Genomic DNA, 18,644 nt, shown 5'->3' with positions numbered 1-18,644 from the left:
CATGATCTTGAGGAAGCTCAAAGCATGTGTAAGGACATGAGCACCATGAGCAAAGACATAGAAACATTGAAAATCAACCAATTGGAAATGAATAATGACATAGCAGAAATAAAGAACACATTGGTAGGACTAAACAGAAGAACAGAGCAAGCTGAGGACTGGATCAGTGTATTAGAAGACAGGGTAGAAAAAATCAACCAACCAGAAAACCAAAAGGAAAAAAACAGTTAAAAAACAGGAAGACAGCTTAAGAGAACGGTGGGACAACTGGAAACATAATAATATTCGCATCATAGGAGTCCCCAGAGAAGAATAAAATGTGCAAGGGTTAGAGAATATATTTGAAGAAATAGTGACAGAAAACTTCCCTAATTTGGTGAAGGAAGAAGGCATTCAAGTTCAGGAAGCACCGAGAGCTCCAAGTAAGAAGAACCCAAACAGGCTCACAGCAAGACACATAATAATTAAAATGCCAAAAATTAAACACAAAGTGAGACTCCTAAAGGCAGCAAGAGATAAGCAACATGTTACCTACAAAGGAAACCCCATAAGGCTCTCAGCTGACTTCTCAACAGAAACACTACAGGTCAGAAGGGAATGGCATGAAGTAATCAAGGTCATGAAAAACAAGGATCTGAATCCAAGACTACTCTAACCAGCAAGGCTATCATTCAAAATAGAAGGTCAAATAAAGAGCTTCCCAGACAAAAAAAGGCTAAGGGAATACATTAGCGCCAAACCAGCACTGCAAGAAATGTTAAAAGCACTGCTATAATTAGTAGAAGAAATAGAAAGAAAAATATAACCACACTAAACAAAAATGGCAATAAATAAATACATATCAATAATCACCTTAAGTGTAAATAGATTGAATGCTCTGATAAAAAGACACAGAGTAGCCCTGGCCGGTTCGGCTCAGCGGTTGGAGCGTCAGCCTTCAGTCTACAGAGACCAGGGTTCGGTTCCCGCTAAGGGCATGTACCTAAGCTGCAGTTTGTCCCTGGCCCTGGTTGGATCGTGCAGGTGGCAGCCACTCAATGTGTCCCTTTCACATCAACGTTTCTCTCTCTCTCTTCCTCTCTCCCCCTCCCACTTTATATGAAAAAAAAAATGGAAAAATGTCCTCAGGTGAGGATAAAAAAAAAAAAAGACATAGAGTAGCTGACTGGATAAAAAAGCATGACTCCTATATAAGTTTGTTACAAGAGACCCATCTCACAACAAAAGACTCATGTAGGTTGAAAGTGAAGGGATGGAAAAAAATCTTCCAAGCAAACGAAAAGGAAAAAAAGCTGGGGTAGCAATACTCATATCTGATAAAATGGATTTCAAAATAAACGCCATAACTAGAGACAAAGAAGGCCACTACATAATATTGAAAGGTTCTATCCAACAGGATGATATAACCTTGATAAACATAAATGCACCCAATATAGGAGCACCAAAATATATTAAAAATCTTCTGGAGGACTTCAAAGGAGAAATCGATAGCAATACAATCATAGCAAGGGACTTCAACAACCCACTGACATCACTGGATAGATCCTCTAGAAAAAAATTAGCAAGGAAACAGAGAATCTAAATGAAGCACTAGACCAAATGGATTTAATAGATATCTACAGAGAATTACACTCCAAAACTACAGAATTCACATTCTTCTCAAGTGCACATGGGACATTCTCAAAGATAGACCACATGTTAGGGCACAAACTAAGTCTCTACAAGTTCAAGAAGACTAAAATCATATCAAGCATCTTCTCGGATCACAATGGCATGAAACTAGAAACCAATTGCAACAAGAACATACAAAGACATTGGAACACATGGAGGCTAAATAGCATGTTATTAAACAATAAATGGGTTACTGAGGAGATCAAGGAAGAAACTAAAAACTTCCTGGAAACCAATGAAAATGAAGACACAACAACGCAAAATCTATGGAATGCAGCAAAAGCAGTTCTGAGAGGGAAGTTCATAGCACTACAGGCCTACCTCAAAAAAACAAGAAAAATCATTAATAGACTATCTAACCTCACAACTTAAAGAACTAGAGAGCAAACAAAAATAAAACCCCAGAGCAAGTAGAAGGAGGGAAATAGTAAAGATCAGAGCAGAAATAAATGACATAGAGTCCAAAAAAAAATTCAAAGGATCAATGAAACAAAGAGCTGGTTTTTCGAAACAAGATTGATGGACCCTTAGCTAGACTCACCAAGAAACAAAGAGAGAGAACCCAAATACACAAAATCAGAAATGAAGGAGGAGAAGTAACAACCAACACCACGGAAATACAAAAGATCGTTAACGACTACTATGAACAATTATATGGCAACAAATTTCACAATCTAAGCAAAATGGACAAATTTTTAGAAACACATAGTCTCCCAAAACTGGACCAGGAAGAGATAGAAAACTTGAACAGACCAATAACAAAAGAAGAAATTGAAGATGTAATCAAGACTCTCCCAGCAAACAAAAGCCCAGGCCCGGATAGCTTCACGGGGGAGTTTTACCGAACATTCAAAGAAGAACTAACACCCATTCTCCTCAAACTATTTCAAAAAATTCAAGAAGAAGGAAGACTTCCAAACTCGTTTTATGAAGCCAGCATAATTCTAATTCCAAAACCAGAAAAAGAAACTACAAAGAAAGAAAACTACAAGCCAATATCCCAGATGAACATACATAGACGCCAAAATCCTGAACAAAATACTAACAAACCGGCTCCAGCAATACACCAAAAAATTATCCACCATGACCAAGTGGGATTCATCCCAAGGATGCAAAGCTGGTACAATATTCGCAAATCAATAAAAGTGATACACCACATAAATAAAATGAAGAATAAAAACCACATGATCATATCAATAGATGCTGAAAAAACCTTCAACAAAAGCCAGCATCCATTTCTGATAAAAACGCTCAGCAATGTGGGAATAGAGGGATCATATCTAGACATAATAAAGGCCATATATGAAAGACCTACAGCCAACATCATACTCAATGGGCAAAAACTAAAAGCATTTCCCTTAAGAACAGGAACAAGGCAAGGATGCCCACTTTTGCCACTCTTATTTAACATAGGACTGGAAGTCTTAGCCACAGCAATCAGACAGGAAGAAAAAATAAAAGGGATACAAATTGGAAAGGAGGAAGTGAAACTGTCATTATTCACAGATGACATGATACTATACGTAGAAAACCCCAAAGACTCCATCAAAAATTTACTAGACTTAATAAATGAATTTGGCAAAGTAGCAGGATACAAAATTAACGTCAAGAAATCGATGGCATTCTTATACACCAAGGATGAACTCACAGAAAGAGAAACTAAAAAAACAAGCCCATTTACCATTGTGGCAAAAAAATTAAGATACCTAGGAATAAACTTAACCAAAGTAATAAAGGACCTATTCGCAGAAAACTACAGGACATTGAAAAAAAGAAATAGAGGAAGATATAAAAAAGTGGAAGCACATACCCCGTTCATGGATTGGGAGAATTAACATCATTAAAATGTCCATATTACCCAAAGCAATCTATAGATTCAATGCATTCCCCATCAAAATACCAACGGCATACTTCACAGAATTAGAACAAGTACTTCAAAAGTTCATATGGAACCAAAAAAGACCTCGAATAGCCACAGCAATCTTGAAAAGGAAGAACAAAGTTGCAGGGATCACATTACCAGATTTCAGGTTATACTACAAAGCCACCTAATCAAAACAGCCTGGTACAGGTACAAGAACAGGCATATAGACCAGTGGAACAGAACAGAGAAGCCAGAAATGGACCCAAGGCAATATGCTTAATTAATATTTGACAAAGTGGCAAGAGCATACAGTGGAGTAAGGACAGCCTCTTTAATAAATGGTGCTGGGAAAATTGGACAGCTACATGCAGAAAAATGAAACTAGGTCATCAACTTACACCCTACACAAGAATAAACTCAAAATGGATAAAAGACTTAAATGTGACCCATGAATCCATAAAAATCTTAGAAGAAAATGTAGGCAACAAAATTTCAGACATCACACAGCAGAATTTTCACTGATACATCACCTAAGGCAACAGAAACCAAGGAGAAAATGAACACATGGGACTACATCAAACTCAAAATCTTCTGCACAGCAAAAGAAACAACCATAAAAATGGAAAGGCAACCCACTGTATGGGAGAGCATCATTTCCAATGATACATCAGATAAGGAGTTCATGTCCAAAATATATAGAGTACTCATACAATTCAACAAAAGGAAGACAAAGAACCCAATTAAAAAATGAGCAGTGGAGCTAAATAAACACCTCCCCAAACAGGACATACAAATGGCCAAGAGACATATGCAGAAATGCTCAACATCACTAATCATTAGAGACATGCAAATTAAAACAACAATGAGGTCTCACCTCACACCTGTCAGAAAGGCCACTATCAACAAATCATCAAACAACAAGTGTTAGCAAGGGTGTAGAGAAAAGAGGACTCTAGTACACTGCTGGTAGGAATGCAGACTGATGTAGCCACTTTAGATAACACTATGGGGTTACCTCACAAAATTAAAATTGAACTTTCTTTTGACCCAGTGATCCCACTTCTAGGAATATACCCTAAGAAGCCTGAAACACCAATCAGAAAGAATGTATGTACCCCCATGTTTGTAGCAGCACTATTTACAATAGCTAATATCTGGAAACAGCCCAAGTGTCCATCAGTTAATTACAGTTACTTATAAAAAATGGACACTTGGGATAAAAAAATGGTGGTACATATACACAATGGAGTACTATACAGCTGTAAGAAAGAAAGATCTCTTATCCTTTGAGACGACATGGAGGGACCTGCAAAGTATTATCCTAAGCGAAACAAGCCAAGCAGAAAAAGACAAATACCACATGATTTCACTTATTTGTGGAATATAATGAACATAACAGTCTGAGGAATAGGGTAGACCCAGAGACATGGAAGTAGGGTACAGACTGACAACCCTCAGAAGAGGGGGTGGTGGGTGGAGGGAAGAGATAAATCACAGAACTTATATGCATGTACACATAACCAATAGACATGGACAACAAAGCCGGGGACGGTGTCAAGGGGATGGGGAGGAGGGTGTCAGTGGGGAAAAAAAGGAGAAACATCTGTAACAAAATAAATTAATTAAAAAAATCTAAAAATTAATAAATAAATTAAAATAAAAAATAAAAGATCAAGAGGAAAGCTGCTACTTACCACAACATATTCTTTTTCCCAAGAGCCGGTGAGTTTGTTTCGTTTCTAGAACCAGTCCAGTAACTTCAGCATGCTTTCTCTTTCTGGGAAGGCACTTGGCATGGGAGTGATGTGCCCAGTGTGGTACAGGAAGTGGGAAGGGGAATTGACGTCCAGGGTCCAGTCTAGTCTATCACTCATTAGCTGTGCGAGCCCGGACTTAACAGCTCTGAGTCTCTGTTTCTCCAGTCTTCATGTCAGACCTCCATCTGCCTTGCCCACTGCGCCGTTGTTGCAATATAACGTTTTCAGAAACACAGTAAAGATTATAGCACAACCTTGTATTTATTTTTTTACTAGATTATGAGTTCCTTCAGGGTAGGAAGTATGTCCTTTTTTGCATTTTGTATTTTTTTGCATTTTGTATTTTTATTTTTTAATTACAGTTACTTGCAATATTATTTTGTATTGGTTTCCAGTGTATGGCATAATGGTCAGACAATCATATACTTTACAGAGTGTTCCCCCAATACTTCCAGTACCCACCTGGCACCATACAGAGTTATCATAATATTATTCACTATATTCCTTACGCTGTACTATACAGCCCCAGGAGTGCTTTGTAACCACCAATCTGTACTTCTCAATCCCTTCACCTTTTCCACCCATCCCCCAACCCCTCTCCCCTCTGGTAACTACCAGTCTCTGTACCTATGAGTCTGTTTTAGTTTTGTTTGTTCATTTATTTTGTTCTTTAGATTCCACATATAAGTAAAATCATGGTATTTGTCTTTCTCTGACTGACTTCACTGAGCATAATACACTCTAGATCCATCCATGCTGTTGCAAATGGTAAGATTTCACTCTTTTTGTGGTCAAGTAATATTCCATTGTATATACGTACCACAGCTTTGAGTGTAGGAAGCATGTCTTAATTGTGTTTGCACATTCTACTGTTCCTAACCAAAAGCTATCACTACTTGCTCAGTACATGTTGATCTTAAATGACAGCTGTCATGAGATAAGAAGAAAACAATAGCCAACCATAAATGTTCCACGGGCCTGCTGGTTGGCACAGGACACTTCCCATCTAAAGGAAGATGATCAAACAGCAAAAGAAATATGCTCTATGAAACTATCTGAGCAAGCAAGCCTTGAAAAGCACAGACTCTCTTTTTGGCTACAGTTTTACATTTAGATATGAAGGCTAGGCTGAGAATAGAGAATGAGACACTAACAAATAGGCTGAGGACAGTTTGGAGATGAGAATTTCTCCTGGCCTCTCCACCCTGGTTCTCATCCCTCCTCTCAGGAGTTATTCTCACAAATGTGCCCATAACTGGGAAATTTCAGAAGAATGACAGGAGCTGGCTCAGCTCAGTGTCTCTCTGAATTTCTCCTGGAAGTCAGTTTCCAAAGGTGATTTGCAAGGAGAGTGTATAGAAAGGGAAAAGAGAAATGTGAAGATGGAGAAAGAAAATGGAAAACCAAAGCAAACAGGTGGTGAGCAGAGCCAGTGAAAATGAGAAAGTTCCAGCAACAGCGGTGTCTACTATCCTTTCTTTTTTCTGATTGTGTGAAAGTCATCTGTGATGTGACATGGCAATGTAACCAGCTGTGTTATCCGTGGTCCTTCAATAGAGTGGGCCACACACCATGGCCCTGTATGCACGGCTGCCCTGGAGAGTGGAAGGGGAGGGGGCTGTGCCCAGTGGGGATGTGCAGAAAGGACAGTGTGCACAGGACGAGAGACAGGAGGAGAGATCAAGACAGAACTGGCCAGGGCAGGAGCCTGAAGCTGGACAAGAAGCACAGGGCTACCTGTAATTCTGGGAGACGACCATGGGCTTGCCAAAGAGGAGGTGGAGGCTCAAGCCTTCCACAGGACTGCCCACCGGAAGCAAGGCCCCACAGGCTGGAGAAGTAGGAGGCACTAGGCAGCCAACAGCTGGTTTGCAAGACTCATTATTCTAGCCTGAGGGTAGGGCTGAGGCTAGAGGAGGTGGAAGGGGGAAGAGGAGCCGAGGGAGGCAGGTAGGAAAAAGAAGTTCTTTCCCATTTTCTCTTTCAGGTATCAGAAGGCGAAACTGGCTATTTCTGCCTACAGGAGAGCAGGATGTCAGATTCCGGAATCAACATTCAAATCCTCTTCCAATTAAGGCAGAGAGTAAAGCAATTTCCCAGAGATTTGGGTTTATTTTTTAATTGCCTCTGCCTGAATTAGAGGGTAATAGCCCACACCTCTGTTTCACCTGTGGATTCATGCTACAGAATAATTCCCCAAATTCAGTTCCAAGCTCCTTACCTAATGAGGGTAAGGGAATACTTGGTATGTAATAGCATATTTAATTTTGTGTGATAAAAATTTCAATGGCTTCAGATCTTAACACATTAAACAGAAATGTAGCAGGGGTTGCTTAGCGCAATCCCAGAAGCCTGTGCTCACCTGGGTGTGCCGGGGGCGCCCTACTGTGTGCGGAGGGGAAAGCGGACCAGGCAGCTGTGTCGCCCGCGGGTCTGCAGCCCAGCGGAGGGGATCGGCGGGCAGGAGCTCGTCCAGGGCACAGCCCTGGTGGGCAGGGGATCTCGGAGGAGAGACAGTGCCATGGCCGCGTCTCAGACAGACCCTTCCCCTCTGACCCTCGGCGTAGATCCCAGCCGGCACAACTTTCTCTCCCTCTGCAGTGAAGAGAGGCCCGGGTGCCAGGCCCATTCTCTCACCCCGCTGCCTCGGCTTCATGTTGGAGCCCGTGTCACCTTCTGGTTTTGTTCAGTTTTCTGCCAGCTTTTCTCCCTGGACCTCTTACCTCCCTTCATCCCTCGGCACCCTCCGGTGATCCCAGGGACTGGCAGGGGCTTCGCTCCGTGGGAGGGCGGAGTGTCCCCCCACCCCACCCCACCCCCACCCCACCCCCGGCTCTGCGCCCTCTGAACCCAGGGGACCCCCTGCCACGTTCCTGGCGGTCCCTCTCTTCCTTTCGCTGTTTAATTTCTGGCGGCTGGGTTTTCTCTTCTTAATTATGTGTGGAACTACATTTCACACAACAAAAGCCAACCCAGTTTTCCGGTGACTTGGGATTCTGTCGGGGAGTCGTTTCCAGGCCCTCACGTTGTGGAGCTAAGTTTAGCCCTTTGTAAATCCGACAATGAAGGGCTGGGAACACGGCCGGTGCGGAGGGAAAGGCCCCCAACGAGGCGCCAGGTCCCGGCACCCCGCAGGCCCACGGCGGTGCGATCCTCCACCTCCTACTGCAGCAGGTGTCGCCCCGCAGCCTTCCTCGTGATGTAGGTGACAGAATTAAACGCATACCTTCCTATAAACATACATCATAAACTGTGAAGTGCTGTTCCGTCTACTAAAGATCCATGTCAAACCCGGGGACACATGGAGAGTGTAATTCGGAATGAACATGTGAGCTCTACCACAGTGAGGGCTGGGTCGGCTCTACTCACTATTGACTCCCAGTCCTTGGCCCATGGAAGGGAGGGAGGGAGGGAGGGAGGAAGGAAGGGAGGAAGGGAGGAAGGGAGGAAGGGAGGAAGGGAGGAAGGGAGGAAGGAAGGGGAGGAGCAGTGCATCAGGAGGTATGAACCGTAGGTCTTGCCAGTATCTGTGAAGCCCGGTTACCTGCTGGTGGGAGTGAGAACACCTGAACCACCACCATGTCTTCCTGGAACTTGCATCTATGAATTGAGTCCCATTTGTGTGAAAAGTAAAAAAAATGTAGAGCTCGACCAAGGATGTTTGTTCTTATAGGTCAACAGCAAAAGTCCTGACCTGGCGTGATCTCATGGAGATTGTTCATTTAGATAAGCCGAAGTTACAACAGTGCTATCTTACACACTCACAGTGCTTTATAGGACCGATTGTTCCTAATTCCCAGGCGAGGAAACTTGGCTCACAGGAGTACAGAAACTCAGAGCAAGTCACAAAGCCTGTAAGTACAGCGCTGGGGTTTGAACAGTTTCATGACTCCTTGGACCTTTTGGCCACTAGTGAGGACAGTGCTGAGGGTGTGCCCCGTGGTACAGTGATAACCTCGGTAGCAACCAAAGCTAACATGACTTCCTCTTTATTTTTCGAGAATTACTTTTATCTTGAATCTCTGGAGAAAAGAGAGCGAGAGCCTCTTCTGATAAAATGAGGACAAAAACTTCTCTTTCAAGTAAAATGTACAATTGGCAAATAAACAATTTTAAGTATTTGGTTTTGTTAACAAGCCATGAATTGCCAGCACCAACAATGGTGTACTAGTTCCCCTATCAGGTCGAAACAATAGAACTGATGGTGATAAGGATGCAGTACAACGGATGTTTGTGTTCAATGCTAGTGGCCTAACACACAGATACCATCATTGAGAAGCTGTTTGGCCATACATATCAGAAACCATAAAATTGTTCACACCCTCTGAACCAGTCATCTTACCTCTGGGAATCTCTCCTAAGGAAATAATATGAATTAGAGGAAGAAAAAAAATATCTTCCTGAGACCTGGTTGTTGAATTCTCCCTTGGGTAGCAATGAGATATCATGGTACCTTTGCAATAAATCTGCTTTTGTTTAAGCTGGTTTGAACTGGTCCTGTTGCCTGGCTCCAGAGCTGTGGTTATTATAAACACTCACACACAAAGATAGCTAATATAAATATTAATATCCTCCCTTTCTTCCTTCCAAACTGATTTCAATTGACCTTTCCAACCTCACCACCTGTTACCACATCTTTCCACCCCACGCCCACCAAACTCAAAGTTCTGGTCAAGTCAGAGTTCTCTCAGTTGACCAGAGGGACCATGAGTTAATTTTCATGAGCCTCAGAATCACCTGGAAGGCTGGTTAAAACACAGGCTGCTGCCTGACCGGTGTGGCTCAGTGGTTGAGCATTGACCCATGCACCAAGAGATCACTGGTTCGATTCCAGGTCAGGGCACATGCCCAGGTTGTGGGCCAAATCCCCAGTGTGGGGCATGCAGGATGCGGCCAATCAATGTTCTCTGTCATCAATATTTCTATCTCTTTCTCCCTCTTTCTTCCTCTCTCTCTAAACATCAATAAAGAAAAAAAAATTTTTTTTAAGAGAAAGAAAACAACAGCTGCTGACATATACCCTCTCCTGACAACTTTCTGATTCAGCTGGCCCTGTGTGAGGCCTAAGAATGTGCATTTCAGACAATTTCCAAGTGATGTTGATGCTGCTGGCAGAGACCACACTTGGTGAACCAGTGGTTCTAGCAGTCGTCTGCCTGCATGACTTCTTCTGGCAAAAGCATTCTAGTCCTTCCAGCCCCAGCTCCTCCCTACCCTTTGCAGCCATCTCAGTCCCACCAGGCTAAATGAATGACTCTTCCCCCGTGTTGCTCTGGGGAGAGAACAGCACCTAGTGCACGGAATAATGAAAAGTTAGTTGGACAGTCAGTGCCAGCTCCCTGCTAATTGTGAGTGTCTGGAGGACCGGCCCACAGCTTCAGCGCCTCTGTACCCCCAGAACTAGCACAGTGCTGGGCACATGGTAGCCGTACACAAACACGTAGGACTGAGTTACTCCTGCTACCTCCCTCTACAGGAAGTATGGTTTACTCCTGTTCTCACAGGACCCATTAGCATATCCAATGGCTATTTCTAAACTAGTCATGATAGCAGAAGAAACATGAGCAGAGTTTATTAGTTTGCCAGCCTAGTAAATATCATCTTGCTTTGCTCTCTAAACTCCCTAATGAAGATAGCAGCTCTCAGGCAAATAAATAAAACATTAGGCCGAGGACACACAGCACATCACAAGCACAGTTCACTAATTTGCTCATTGCTGAAGGACACTGGCTGCCTTCGGGATCATCGTAAACACACTGCCCAGTCTCCCTTTCTCCTAGATAAATATCAAGCTAAGGTTTTGAACATTTTTCAATATCCTATATGTATTTTATTTCAATAACATCACTTTAATAGCAAAATACCCGTCTTAATCAAATGAAAGCTATTTTTCGTAATTGTCCTAAGCCAATTTCTTTTCTGGAAAAACATCTTTTTGAATCGCAAACGGCTGGGCTAAACAGTGTTCTCAGAATATTAATGTGAGCGTAAGCTATTAAAATGTCATGGTTAACCTTTTTAAAACCTAATTAAATTAAAATAATAATATGTGGAACAGTTTTCCTGGAAGGAAAGGCTCTTTTTCAAAGAAGCTGCTCCCGGGTCTCAAAGCTAACCCCTTGAAGCCATGGTGGAGAAGGGGCTTTGCCTGCAGACAAAGGAGCCTGGCTTTGCACGCGCTGTGATTAACTTTTAGCTGTTAGCATTAGGGTTAATTATTGCAGCATGCTGGAGGGCAGGGACAATTTACTTGCCTGATCACACCTAATAAGATGTATTTGCAGATGCCAGCATCTCCTGGACTTAATCAACAAACTATCAAGACAATCAATGCCGTTAGGCCCCATGTCCTTGTGATTTTTTTCCCCCCCAAATAACAAAGATAAAATCCAAGGGCAAGCGATCTAAGGATATAGGCAGCTGCTCAGAATGCCTCCTTTAACTAGCATCAGGCTTATCTCCCTGCATGGATGGCTGGAGCCACTGTGAGGATGGCTGCTTCACCCTAAGGCTTGATTCTATTGAGAACAAAATTCAAGCCAGACCCTGAGAAGCTTCATTCAAACAGGGCCCTGACTTTATCTTGTGTGGGAAAAGATTGTTACCCTCAAGACACTGTACTCATTTCTTGCTATGCAAGGAATGAGTTTCTGTTTCTTTATTTGATAATCTACACTTGGACCCAGGGAATAAATTTTCAAAAGAAAGAAACACCATTAGATAGAGCAGGTTGGAAAATTCCACAAAATAGCATGCCTCCGTTTCAACCCTGTTTCTTTACAGTTCCCCAACACACTACAAGGAGATAGGATTGGCATCATGGAGGGGCACACAAAATAAGGAGGGCTGCCATGACCAAGCCAGAGGGATCTCGTACAGGTAATAGAGAGGCGTGGGTAACCGTTGTAATCAATCTAGGGACCACTAAAAGCTGAACTAAGACCACCTTCAGCTATAGGTCGTCTACCCATTCAGCATGAACACCTAGATCTCTGTGTAATAAAGACATTTAGTTATCTCTTCATTCATTCAATGTGTATGTATTTGTTGAATACCTCGTCATGCCCGGCACTGTGCTCAACATGTTTCTGCTTTGACTATAAGTGAGTTGTGCAACTTTGAGCTCTCGCTACTTTGCACAGGGCCTACCCTGGACAAAACTGCTTATGTGACAGAGTTGGGAATCTTTTGTTGACCTTCTGGCTTTCAAAAGATAGCATCACCCTGGAAATGACATACATCCATTTCATTCACACACTATTGGTGAGAATTAGTCATATGGCCATCTATATGCAAGGGAGGCTGGGAAATGTGGTCTTCATTCTCTTCCCAGCTAAAATTCAGGGGTTCTATTATTAGTTGAAGAAAGGGAAAACCAACATTAGTGTTTCTGCTATAAGAAGATATTTGCTTTTATGACAAAGGCTTTATTGTCCCAATCAAATAATGAGGCAAGAATTTTGGGCATCTCCATAGACCAGAGAGACAGAAGAATGGCCAGGAGCCAAGAGCCATGCAGGAAAAATTCTCAACTGGGATTGGACCCTACTTCAAGGCCTCAGACTTGGTGCAGGTCTCAGGCCCCTAGAGGACTGACAGGTGAGCGGTGGAGACATCACCATTCATGCGGGCACCTGTGGACCTTTTTATTGATTTATTTATTGATTTATTTATTTTTAATCATTTATTTTTGTTACAGATGTTTCTCTTTTCTCCCCCACTGACACCCTCCTCCCAATTCCCCTGCCCCTGCCCCGTCCCCAGCTTTGTTGTCTATGTTCATTGGTTACCCATACATGCATATAAGTTCTGTGACTTATCTCTTCCCTCACCCCCACCCCCTTTTCTGAGGTTTGTCAGTCTGTCCCCTACTTCTATGTCTCTGGGTCTGTTTTGTTCATCAGTTTGTTTTGTTCATTATATTCCACAAATAAGTGAGATCATGTGATATTTGTCTTTCTCTGCTTGGTTTGTTTTGGTTAGGATAATATTCTCTAGGTCCTTCCATGTTGTCTCAAAGCATAAGAGATCTTTCTTTCTTACAGCTGCATAGTACTCCATTGTGTATATGTACCATATCTTTTTTATCCATTCATCTACTGATGGACACTTGGGCTGTTTACAGATCTTAGCTATTGTAAATAGTGCTGCTATGAACATGGGGGTACATGTATTCTTTCTGATGGATGTTTCAGGCTTCTTAGGGTATATTCCTAGAAGTGGGATCACTGGGTCAAATGGAAGTTCAATTTTTAATTTTTTGAGGTGACACCATATTGTTTTCCATAGTGACTGCACCAGTCTGCATTCCCACCAGCAGTGTACTAGATAGAGTCCCCTTTTCTCCACACCCTCGCCAACACTTGTTGTTTGATGATTTGTTGATGGCGGCCATTCTGACAGGTGTGAGGTGATACCTCATTGTTGTTTTAATTTGCATCTCTCTGATGACTAGTGATGTTGAGCATTTTTTTATGTCTTTTGGCCTTGTGGACCTTTTTAAAGTTTGCAAATAAAGGCGCATGCTGCAGAATTATCCCCAATTTACATTTTCCTAATAGAACATTTCTTAGTATTCAGGAAGGAATTTTTTTTCCACTGCCCACTTAGGCTCAGTATTTGGGGGCCTGCAAATAAAATTACTCAAGTCAGATTCGCAAGAGAAAAGGCAAAATATATCCATGTGTGTATGTGGGAGCTCACAAAGAAAGTGGCTGAAGGACAGGGTTAGAATTCAGAGCTTATATACATCGTAACAAGAGCAAGGGCTTGGGAATTCCTGGGACGATGCATACTGAGGACTGACTGAGAAATACCCGGGGAAGCTCACAGAGGGTGAGGTTTGTTTCACTAAGGTTTGCTCACGCATCCAGCGCTGACTTCCCGTCTCCAGGGACTAGAGTCGCTCTTTCCTCTTGTTTTGGAAGTCTCCCTCAAAGGCGGTTGTGGGACAGTTGGATTCTTTTGGAAGGCCCTGCTTTTAGGCATATAAGGGAACACAGAGAATGCCTCAAAGCCTCTTTCTGCATTTGCTGACTTTCAAATGCTTTCAGCTCAAAATAACCCTCTGCCACCGTGGCACAGTCTGGGCCCCGTCATGGGGCATACCCACATTTTATAGAATCAATTGCTTTGAAAGAAAGAGAAAGGAAAGGAAAGGGTAAGAAGAAAGGGAAGTAGGCATCGGCTATGATCAAATATTTTTTCAGCCATTGTATGAATTTTAAGAAAAAAATGTTATCTGTACCCTAAAAATTCAAGCCATCATTTTAAACAAAACAGTGTGTGGGGAAAAGATTTATTTATTTTTTTAAATACTTACTCGAGGATATTTTTCTATTTACCTTCAGATAGTATGGGAGGGAGGGAGAGAGAGAGAGAGAGAGAGAGAGAAACATCGAGGTGAAAGAGACACGTCGACTGGTTACTCCCGCACGGCCCTGGTGATCCCGACCAAAGCCAGGGACGAACCGCAACCAAGGTACAATCGAAGCCGCATCTCATGACTCAGTGGTCCTTGGGCCCACGCTCTAACCACTGAGCCAAAGCGGCCAGAGCAGGAAAAGATTTTATACTCAGTGTGAGCCATTCTCTGCCTGTTGCATCCTCACCTTGAACATATTTCCATAAACCTTAGACAGTTTGACCTGACTTTTGCTTAGTGTTGGTCCGGCTCCCCCGTATCTAAGAAAGTGTTGAAGGAAAACTTGGAAAAGAAAGTGGAGCAGGAGAACCACACGGCACCGGAAGAGAAGCCTCGCGGCACACAGAGCAGAGCTCGTGCGACCACGTGAGTAGGCTGGGATTGGCGGACAGAGTTTCCAGCATTTTAAATCCTGATAGGACTTTTTTTTTTTTTTTTTAAATAAATAAATTTGGACAAGTTATGTCACTTTTTTTTTTTCTTAATCTTTGTTGTTGAAAGTAGTAGATTTCCTTCTTTTTCCCCCATTCAAACCCTCCTCCCCCAGCCCCCTCCCATCTTCACCACAACATTGGTTATGCATATACGCACAAATGTTATTTGGTTTATGTCTTCCTGCCCCCCCTCCCAACCCCCTTCTCTCTGAGGTTTGTCAGTCTCTTCCCTACTTCCATGACTCTGCATCTATTTTGTTCGTCAGCTTATTTTATTCATTATTCCACAAGTAAGTGAGATCATGTGGTACTTCTCTTTCTCTGACTGGCTTATTTCACTCAGCATAATGCTCTCCGGGTACATATAGGTGTTTTACTATGTTTCAGTTATGTTTTAGGAAACCGATTCAAGATTTGGAATTGATGTGTAACACAGTGTGACTTTTCCATCCCAAATAACAGGAAGTGAGCTTGGGTTAACATTTCCATACAGAACATCTGATCTGTGGAAACAGGTTACGGAGGTGAAGTGGAAGGTGCCTGTGTTTTAGAACTTGGGTAGGAACCGATGGCCTGTAGCTCCTCACGTACTCAACAGCCATCCAGCAAACACTGACTAAGGACCATGAGCCAGGCCGGGTGCTGAGGGCCGCGGAGACAGCAGAAGCCATCATCCTTGTCCTGACGCGCCTCTGGATATGGTCAGAGGATGACACAGAGTGAGTGGAGACTGTGGGAGGAGGACGGAGTGGGTGGTGGGGACCCTAATCCAGCTTCAGGAGCCCAGACAGATGAGTAGAAGTTCCCTGGTGGAAGGAGGAAAGGAGCAGAAGGAATGGCCGGTGCCAAAGCCCAGAGCCCAGAGAGCGAGGCCATGCACTCTGGCTGCATGGCTCAGCCCACAGGTCATGCAAAGCAGGTCCTCCCATTGCAACGCCCCCTGTACCCCATGAAAGAAGTTGGCAGTTCCCATTCCTCTCAATAGCTCTGTCCTGACACACATCTCCATTTTAAGGAGGGACAAACTGAATGGGCTTCAGAGTTTGTTTCCTCCTCTGTAAAATGAAATGATAAAATTTCACCTTACAGTTATTCTAAGTATTCAAGAGATTCATACATGTAAATTGCTTAGACCAGTGTCCAGCATATTTTCAGTGCAACACATTGCTGTTATGAATTACAGGCCTATAAACGTGCACAGCAAAACCAGAGGGTCCCTGAGATCAGGCTGAGAATAGAAAGACCCAGGTTTTCTGCCTCTCACCTCCTCTCCCTTTCCCTCTCCTCCTCTCTCTCCTCCACTTCCCTTCCACATAAGCCAAATGCATATTTTTGGACCACCCATTGGGGCAATGAAACTGCACCCTGCATGGATTTACCTTAAGCATATTTAAGAATGCGCAGCTGGCTGGATGAGACTGGGAGAACACTTTCAATACTGCCAGTCTTCCACCTTTCTGTCAAAGAGCACAGGCCCCCAGACAAGCCCAGCAGAGAGGGTGCGGCCCGCTGGTCCCGGCCCTGAGGCTGCTTTCCCAGCCTCCCCGTACAGCCTGAAGCCGCTTTGCAGGCTGGTGAAGGATTTTCAAGCACAATTTCAACTACATGCAATTTTCACCCCCTATGCTGACTTCAGAACCCAACTGTTGTTAAAAAGGAGACACCTCACCACCTCAGTCAGTTTAGCACTGAGGATATTATAATCAAATTAGAAGCCTTTAAGGCTTTCCCGAGAGCTGCTCTTTACTTTGAATGGTTTCAGTCACCCTTAAGCATAGCCTGAGGCGCAGGAGTGATGCCTCCCAGACTCGGAAAACCCCTAAGAGGGGCTGTGGATTCCTACCTGAGGCACCATCCCTTCTCCCTCCCACAGCCTCCCAGGGTGAAACTGACTTTCTTCCTGTCTCAAGTAGGGCTGGAAAGAGAGCACCCAAGCGGGGATTTGTCACAGGGAAGCGACAGCAGGGCGGCCACAGAGCTCCAGAGCTTGAAAAATACCTGCTCTCAGCTCCTAAGCCCACAAACCCAATGGCCCTCTGGAAGCTCAGGCAGGTACAGGTACGTTCTCCCTGCTGGGTTTAATTTCAAAATCTAGTGCAATCACTGAAAAACGAGAGCAATTTGCTCTTTCAGCTATGCCCAGTTTTCATCAGCAGTCTCCGGTAGCTACAACCTCGGCCGTCTGTCTTTTCCCACCTTTTCCTCGTCCTCCTATACAGATGCGCATCCGGGAAATGGTTTTTCTGATGGCCTGTGGATGCCTGCCTGTGTTGGGAGGCGTTGTCTGGCCGCCCAGTCCAGACAGAATTCTCCCTCCCCAGTCGGAGAGAGCTGTGATCTCAACTTTCAGCTTCATTCCGTCTGTCTTCTCGCTCCCGAAATCTGATCATCCCTTTTGTCTTTCAACCACATTATACATTGAAAGATAAACACGGACGATGAAATGTTGCGCACAGACATATGTAACTGATTCCCAGAAAGTGGTAAATACAGCTGAAAGGCGGCATCTTTGTAGGGAAAAGGAATCGGGGGAATATTCTTTATAAAACGCTCTTGTCTTTATTTTTAGCTTTGTTATTACATCTCATTTTCTAACACATATGGAAATAAGTGTACACTCAGATAGGCTCACACACACACACACACACACACACACACCAATTTTTTTTCAGAGACCCTTGGTCTTTGATTTTGTTCTTTTCAGCAAATGAACAATTAGCCTCAATAGTCAAACACCAGCAGCACGGTTTTTTTCCCTCCTCTGCTGCTACTAAATTACAGGAACAGAGATGAGCAAAACAGCAATGAAACCTGAACCAGCTCACGCAGAAGGACTCGAGAGAATAGGATACTCCAAACGGGAACTCCAGTCGCCGCAGTGTTCTCAGCAGCTCATCGCTGAAATTGCGATTCCAACGAGGTAATCCCCCCACGGCCCGGCAGGCCCATCCAATCACTTGTCCACATTACTTATGTAAAAGCCTGTCTTGCTGAATATTCTGGACATAGAAGTGACTGTTTCAAAATGAGATTTGCCAACACAACCTCCTTTCCCCCAAACAGCAAGAATCAGCAGAATATTCCTGTGAGTCGTCTCAATTTATTCTTCATTATAAACCAGGGGGAAAGGAAGTTGGCTGTGTCAGATCCCAGGCTGCACAACGGCACCAACCGAATCCCACCCAAAGGAAAGCGAGTGGAGACTGAGCCGTGGGCCCTTAAATGAGTGGACAGAACAGAGACCCGGGAGCTCGGCTACGCAGGGCAACAGTGAGACCAAAGTCACAGAGAGCCGGGTCTAATGACGTGTCCAGGCTGTGGGGCCCAGGAAGTGACAACGGTGTTCCAAGGCAAAGGCTTTGGGCCACATGCCTGTCCACGGTGGAGCACGGAGGCTAAGCACAGTGAAGGGTACGGTCTGGCCTGCTTTGGGAAGCAGGAGGGCAGTGGGGCTTCATTGTACATGAATTCTCCAGTTCACCAAACCTGCCCTT

Source organism: Molossus molossus, unplaced genomic scaffold (assembly GCF_014108415.1).
Source record: "Molossus molossus isolate mMolMol1 unplaced genomic scaffold, mMolMol1.p scaffold_m16_p_3, whole genome shotgun sequence".
In the NCBI taxonomy this organism is placed as follows: Eukaryota; Metazoa; Chordata; class Mammalia; order Chiroptera; family Molossidae; genus Molossus; species Molossus molossus.
This window is presented reverse-complemented; position numbering follows the sequence as displayed.